This window comes from Erpetoichthys calabaricus, chromosome 1 (genome assembly GCF_900747795.2).
Source record: "Erpetoichthys calabaricus chromosome 1, fErpCal1.3, whole genome shotgun sequence".
Taxonomy (NCBI): Eukaryota; Metazoa; Chordata; class Cladistia; order Polypteriformes; family Polypteridae; genus Erpetoichthys; species Erpetoichthys calabaricus.
The window spans coordinates 345,497,283-345,504,263 of NC_041394.2; the positions used below are offsets into that span (position 1 = coordinate 345,497,283).

Below are 6,981 nucleotides of genomic sequence, written 5' to 3' on the forward strand. Positions count from 1 at the left end.
TCAAGGGCATCCAGTGAAAAATTTTGTGAAATCAATATGTGGACAACAATACAAATTTCCATACTGGATCAGTCGAGCCCCGGGTTAACAACGACCACCACCAGTACTGTTAGCCAACAGGGTGCTGGCAGAAATTGGGCTACTGTTGGCATACAAGAAGAAAAAGAAGAAGGAGAAGAAGAGGGGAGAGACGTGTCCAGAGGCACGAGGAGAGGAGGAAAGTAAAGAGAGTGGATCTGAGGGTAGGAACTTTGAATGTTGGCAGTATGACTGGAAGGGGAGAGAGTTAGCAGATATGATGGAGAGAAGGAAGGTTGATATATTGTGTGTGCAAGAGACTAAATGGAAGGAGAGTAAGGCCAGGTGCATTCAAATTGTTCTATCATGGTGTGGATGGGAGGAAAAATGGGGGTAGGAGTTATTCTGAAGGAACAGTCCGACAGAGTGATGATTATGAAGCTGGAAATTGGAGGTGTGATGATGAATGTTGTTAGTGCATATGCACTGCAAGTTGGGTGTGCGATGGATGAGAAAGAAGATTTTTGGAGTGAGTTGGATGAAGTGATGAACAGTGTACCCAAGGGACAGAAAGTGGTGATTGGAGAGGATTTCAATGGACATGTTGGTGAAGGGAACAGAGGAGACGAGGAGGTGATGGGTATGTATGGAGTCAAGGAGAGGAATGAAGAAGGTCAGAGGATAGCGGATTTTGCCAAAAGGATGGACATGGGTGTGGTGAATACATATTTTAAGAACAGTGATGAATATAGGGTTACGTACAAGAGTGGAGGAAGATGCACACAGGTAGATTACATCCTATGCAGAAGACTCAATCTGAAGGAGATTAAAGACTGCAAAGTGGTGGCAGTGGAAAGTGTAGTTAAGCAGCATAGGATGGTGGTCTGTAGGATGACGTTGGAGATCAAGAAGAGAAAGAGAGTGAGGGCAGAGCCAAGGATCAAATGGTGGAATTTGAAAAAGGAAGACTGCAATGTTGAGTTTAGGGTGAAGGTGAGACAGGCACTGGGTGGTAGTGAAGAATTACCAGACAGTTGGGAAACTACAGCAGATGTGGTAAGGGTGACAGCAAGAAGGGTGCTTGGCGTGACATCTGGACAGAGGAAACCTAGTGGTGGAATGGGGAAGTACGGGAGAGTATACAGAGGAAGAGGATGGCAAAGAAGAAGTGGGATAGTCAGAGAGATGCAGAAAGTAGACAAGAGTACAAGGAGATAAAGCGCAAGGTGAAGAGAGAGGTGGTGAAGGCTAAAGAAAAAGTGTATGATAAGTTGTATGAGAGGTTGGACACTAAGTAGGGAGAAAAGGACCTGTACCGATTGGATAGACAGAGGGACCGAGCTGGGAAAGATGTGCAGCAGGTTAGGGTAATAAAGGATAAAGATGGAAACGTACTCACAAGCGAGGAGAGTGTGTTGAGCAGATGGAAAGAGTACTTGGAGAGGCTGATGAATGAAGATAATGAGAGAGAGAAAGAAGGCCGGATGATGTGGAGATAGTGAATCAGGAAGTGCAACGGATTAGCAAGGAGGAAGTAAGGACAGCTATGAAGAGGATGAAAAATGGAAAGGCTGTCGGTCCAGATGACATGTCTGTGGAAGCATGGAGGTGTTTAGGAGAGATGGCAGTGGACTTTTTAACCAGATTGTTTAATGGAATCTTGGAAGGTCAGAGGAAGCCTGAGGAGTGGAGAAGAAGTGTACTGGTGCCAATATTTAAGAATAAGGGGGATGTGCAGGACTGCAGTAACTACAGGGGGATAAAATTGATGAGCCACAGCATGAAGTTATGGGAAAGAGTAGTGGAAGCTAGGTTAAGAAGTGAGGTGATGATTAATGATCAGCAGTATGGTTTCATGCCAAGAAAGAGCACCACAGATGCGATGTTTGCTCTGAGGATGTTGATGGAGAAGTATAGAGAAGGCCAGAAGGAATTGCATTGCGTCTTTGTGGACATGAAGAAACCATATGATAGTGTGCCTCGAGAGGAGCTGTAGTATTGAAGAATTCAGAAGTGGCAGAGAAGTACATAGAAGTTGTACAGGATATGTATGAGGGAAGTGTGACAGTGGTGAGGTCTGCATTAGGAGTGTCGGATGCATTCAAGTTGGAGGTGGGATTACATCAGGGATCGGCTCTGTGAGCCCTTTCTTATTTGCAATGGTGATGGACAGGTTGACAGACGAGATTAGACAAGAGTCCCTGTGGACTATGGTGTTTGCTGGTGACATTGTGATCTGTAGCAATAGTAGGGAGCAGGTAGAGGAGACCCTGGAGAGGTGGAAATATGCTCTAGAGAGGAGAGGAATGAAGGTCAGTAGGAACAAGAAAGAATACATGTGTGTAAATGACAGGGAGGTCAGTGGAATGGTGAGGATGCAAGGAGTAGAGTTGGTGAAGGTGGATGAGTTTAAATACTTGGGATCAACAGTACAGAGTGATGGGGATTGTGGAAGAGAGGTGAAAAAGAGAGTGCAGGCAGGGTGTAATGGGTGGAGAAGAGAGTCAGGAGTGATTTGTGACAGACAGATATCAGCAAGAGTGAAAGGGAAGATCCACTTGACGGTAGTGAGACCAGCTATGTTATATGGTTTGGAGACGGTGGCACTGACCAGAAAGCAGGAGACAGAGCTAGAGGTGGCAGAGTTAAAGATGCTAAGATTTGCACTGGGAGTGATGAGGATGGATAGGAGCTCAAGTAGGACGGTTGGGAGACAAAGTCAGAGAGATTGTGTTGGTTTGGACATGTGCAGGGGAGAGATGCTGAGTATATTGGGAGAAGGATGTTAAGGATAGAGCTGGCAGGGAGGAGGAAAAGATGAAGGCCTAAGTGAAGGTTTATGGATGTGGTGAGAGAGGACATGCAGGTGATAGGTGTGACAGAACAAGAAGCAAAGGACAGAAAGATATGGAAGAGGATGATCTGCTGTGGCAACCCCTATCGGGAGTAGCTGAAAGAAGAAGAAGAATGTATATATATCCCATGAGCAGTGAGGAGGATGGTTTGAATGGCCTCCACAATTAGGTGGGTCTTGGGGTCAAAAAGTCTCATAAAATATGACCAGACACCACCTGCACAATCACAATGTCTGGAGGGGCTGCCGGGAAAAAACAAAAAATCAAAAACTAAATTCAAGTGTCTACAGTTTGCCAAATACTGGGCAAAGATGGTATCAATGGGAGAGTTTCAAGATGAAAACCACCACTAAACAAGAGGAACATAAGGGCTCACCTAACAATTGTAAAAAATATCTTGATTACCCCAAAAACATGTGAGAAAATGTTCTGTGGACAGATGAGTCAAAAGTGGAACTTTTTGGAAACATGGGTCCCATTATATCTCGAGTAAAACTAACACAGTTTTCCACAATACAAATCTTATAACCATAGTCAATGATGGTGGTGGTAGTATGACAATGTGGGATGCTTTGCCCACCTAGTGGGCAAAATTCAAGTCCTGCCAACTTCACTGTGTAAAAGTAGAGTTGGGGTGCCAGCCTGGCCACCCTGTATAATTGGATTCAGCAGAATTAACAAAAACACACAATTACTGTGGATTCATCTTAGTAGATGTGAGTTCAAGATAGAACTGTCCCAAGATGGTGGAGCTTCCGTTTTTGGGCTCTTCTGACAGGAAGAGTCACATAAAAGGTGGACGGACACGTGAAGTGACATCAGAGATGTTCTAACCATCTGCAGAGGGACGAAAAAAGAAAGGCATTAGGACACAGCCCCAACCCCTGGAGTGGCAGTAGAATTGCAGTCACTAGATCCCTTCAGCTGTCCCCTATGCACATGTGCGTGACAACTGTCGCATGAACATAGTACTTTGAAGTCTCCTCAGGACAGTTATAGTAATAATACAATAAAAACAATTACATAGTACTTCTATCATGAAATGCTGTTAAGCTGCGGTGGGTTGGCACCCTGCCCGGGATTGGTTCCTGCCTTGTGCCCTGTGTTGGCTGGGATTGGCTCCAGCAGACCCCCCGTGACCCTGTGTTCGGATTCAGTGGGTTAGAAAATGGATGGATGGAATGCTGTTAAGGAGAAGGTGAGTTCCAAATATGAAGAAAGAAAGAAAAGAAAGAAAGAAAGAAGAAAGAAAGAAAGAAAGAAAGAAAGAAAGAAAGAAAGAAAGAAAGAAAGAAAGAAAGAAAGAAAGAGGCAGTCATTAGACTACCATCAGAAATGTGGACCTCAATCTGAAGCCTGAGGCCCACCTAACAGTGACATGTCATTTTATTGATGACTAGAACCAGCTCTCCATCTCAAGTTCCCTGAGATGCACACAGCTGAGCATGCTAGGGAGGCCTTTAGTGCTCTTCTAGACACATGGAGAGCAAATGAAAGGACAGCTTGACTGGTCCCTGCTAGGGAAAACCTACCATGTGAGGGCTTCAGAGTTTGTCTGGAGCTAATGAGATCAGATGATATTAATACTTTTATTAACAGTACTGTTTATATATGCAAAAAAGTATTTTCCTATTTCTATTTCTTCTATTTTCGCTTATTCATAACATTCGATTGTTACTGATCTCCAGTCAAATTTACTATAATACAGAAAGACAGCCTGAGTAAACACAATACACATTTCACAGGATCATTTGATTTATTGAAGGAAGAAAATCACCAATGTCTGTTATCACCCATGTGAAAAAAATAATTGCCCCCCCCCCCACCCCCCCCCAATCCACCAAAATTGGTCGTGCCATCTTTTGCAACAACAACTGCAATCAAACACCTCCAGTAGCAGGAGGTCAGTCTTTACCATGGCTGCCAAGGAATTTTGGCCCACTCTTCTCTACAGAATTATTTAAATTCAGCCACATTGGTGGGTTTATTATTATGAACTGCCAATATAATGTCCCACAAAAACATCTCAGTGTGATTCAAGTCAAGCCTTTGACTAGGCCACTCAAAATTTAAAAACTTACATTTGCTTTTTTGCCATTCAGAGGTGGAGCTGGACTGACAGACAAATATTTTCCCTTAGTACTTTCTGATAGAGAGCTGAATTCAAGCTTCCCTCAGTAAAAGAAGTTGCCCCGTTGCTGAAACAGCAAAACATCCCACATCATCATACTCCCACCACCATCATTGACTGTGGGTATGATGTTTCTATTGTGGAAAACTGTGTTAGTTTTTCACGAGATGTAAGGGAACTGATGTTTCCAGAAAGTTCCACTTTTGACTCATCAGTCCACAGAACGTTATCTCAAATGTTTTGGGGGTAATCAAGGTATTTTTTGCAATTGTTAGGTGAGCCTTTATGTTTCTTTTGTTTAGTAGTGGTTTTCATCTTGAAACTCTCCCATTGATACCATCTTTCCCAGTGTCTTTCTATTCTATTTAGCTACATTACTGTATATGCTGATTGTGCAAACAAATGTATTTGTTAACTGTGTTATACAAATTATCCTGACTTTATAAACTAAATGTTCTCCTATATTTTTCACTCTATGTAGACAACTATACTGTTAATGTACAGGCACCATTGGGTCCAATGTTAAGTAAAACATATTTGATTCCCGACTTATTACTTATGTTGTTCCTGGCTGCTCTTTAAGAGAATTTCTGCAACAGTCGCTGACAATGTTGTCAACAGGATTGCCTGTGAGAAAATTTAACAAGAGTGTCATATGGCTTGTATCATTCACGCCTATGAATCTGAAGGTATGAAGGGCTACATAATAAACTTCTGGTCGGCATGAGATGTGTACAGTGGTGGCACAGAATTATCCTATTCAGGTCTATTTGGAAAGGAGAAGCTCTCAAACATTGAGGAGCACACAGGTAGTCCTAAACTTATCCGGGTGAGGGAAACTTCATGGAGCTTCATGTTTTAGTGTTACAGCTGTTGTTTGACCAGTGTGAAGCAGGAGTGGCAGCCTTGGTCTCTCTCAGCTCCATTAAATTGTGAGAAACATGAAACAGTCATCCAGTACCTTCAGATTCTTCCTGTCTACAATCAAGTGAAAGTTCAACTGTCAGCAGAAAGGAGAGCTTCTGCTTCAGAAATAGTTCCAATGGTCAGGATGATTCCTTATGAATTCAAGAAAAAGCCAAAGATTAACAAACTCAACTGCACAGCAGATGTGTGATATTCTTCAAAAGAACCTAAGAGATTGATGTGAGCTGCGGCTCATGAGGGTCCTTGCTTGGGCAACATCAATGGATCCCAGATTCAAAATTCAAGCTGTTGCATGTTCAGAAAATGCATCTAACAGAGTGAAGTGTTTGACTTCTGAATGCTGTGCTGCCATTGATTCAAATTCTGAAACACAATGCAGTCAGATCACCATCTACATCAGGAGATGATTCAGTTCAGAACAGTGGAGATCATAAAGATGGTCATTGGAGTTTACCTGACACCAGAGAAGGTGAAACAACCCTGGGTCAGAGTGTTTCTGCCAATACCACCGTGGATGTTCAGTGTTATCTCTCAGTCTCATATCTGCCCAAAGGGGATGACCCCCCTACATTACTGGAGCAAGCCTTCAGACATCTTCTCTTATCTCTTTTAGTTTATAAAAATAAATGTGTCAGTTCTAGAAACCTTGATGCCTTGCGAAAGGGTCTTCTTCAAAGCAGAACAGGCTTTAAGGAAAAGGAGAAATCATCTCAGTTGAAGCACTGTTGAACAGATTATCTTTCTTAATAAAAATACTTGATAATTCACTAGTGGGCAGAGTCTCTTTTTGCTTTCAAAACAGCCTGAGCTTTTCATGACATGGATTCAGCAAGAAGTTAGAAACATTGCTTTGAGAGTCTGGTCATTAACAGCTTGATTACATCACACAGTTTCTGCAGGTTTACCAGCACATTCATGCTGCAAATCTCCTGATCTGCCACATCCCAAAGGTGGATTCAGATCGGGTGTCTGAGAAGGCCAGTCAAGAACACTGAACTCATCATCAAGTTAAAGGCAACTTCTAAGTTGTGACATTGTTCATTATTGTGC

At 42.8% G+C, this 6,981-nt stretch overlaps 1 protein-coding gene across 1 annotated transcript in view; it reads left to right on the forward strand.

Moving 5' to 3' along the window:
- Window positions 1–6,981, forward strand: part of LOC114668277 (uncharacterized) — a 555,445-nt gene that overhangs the window by 95,663 nt on the left and 452,801 nt on the right. The gene's annotated exons all lie outside the window — the stretch shown is intronic.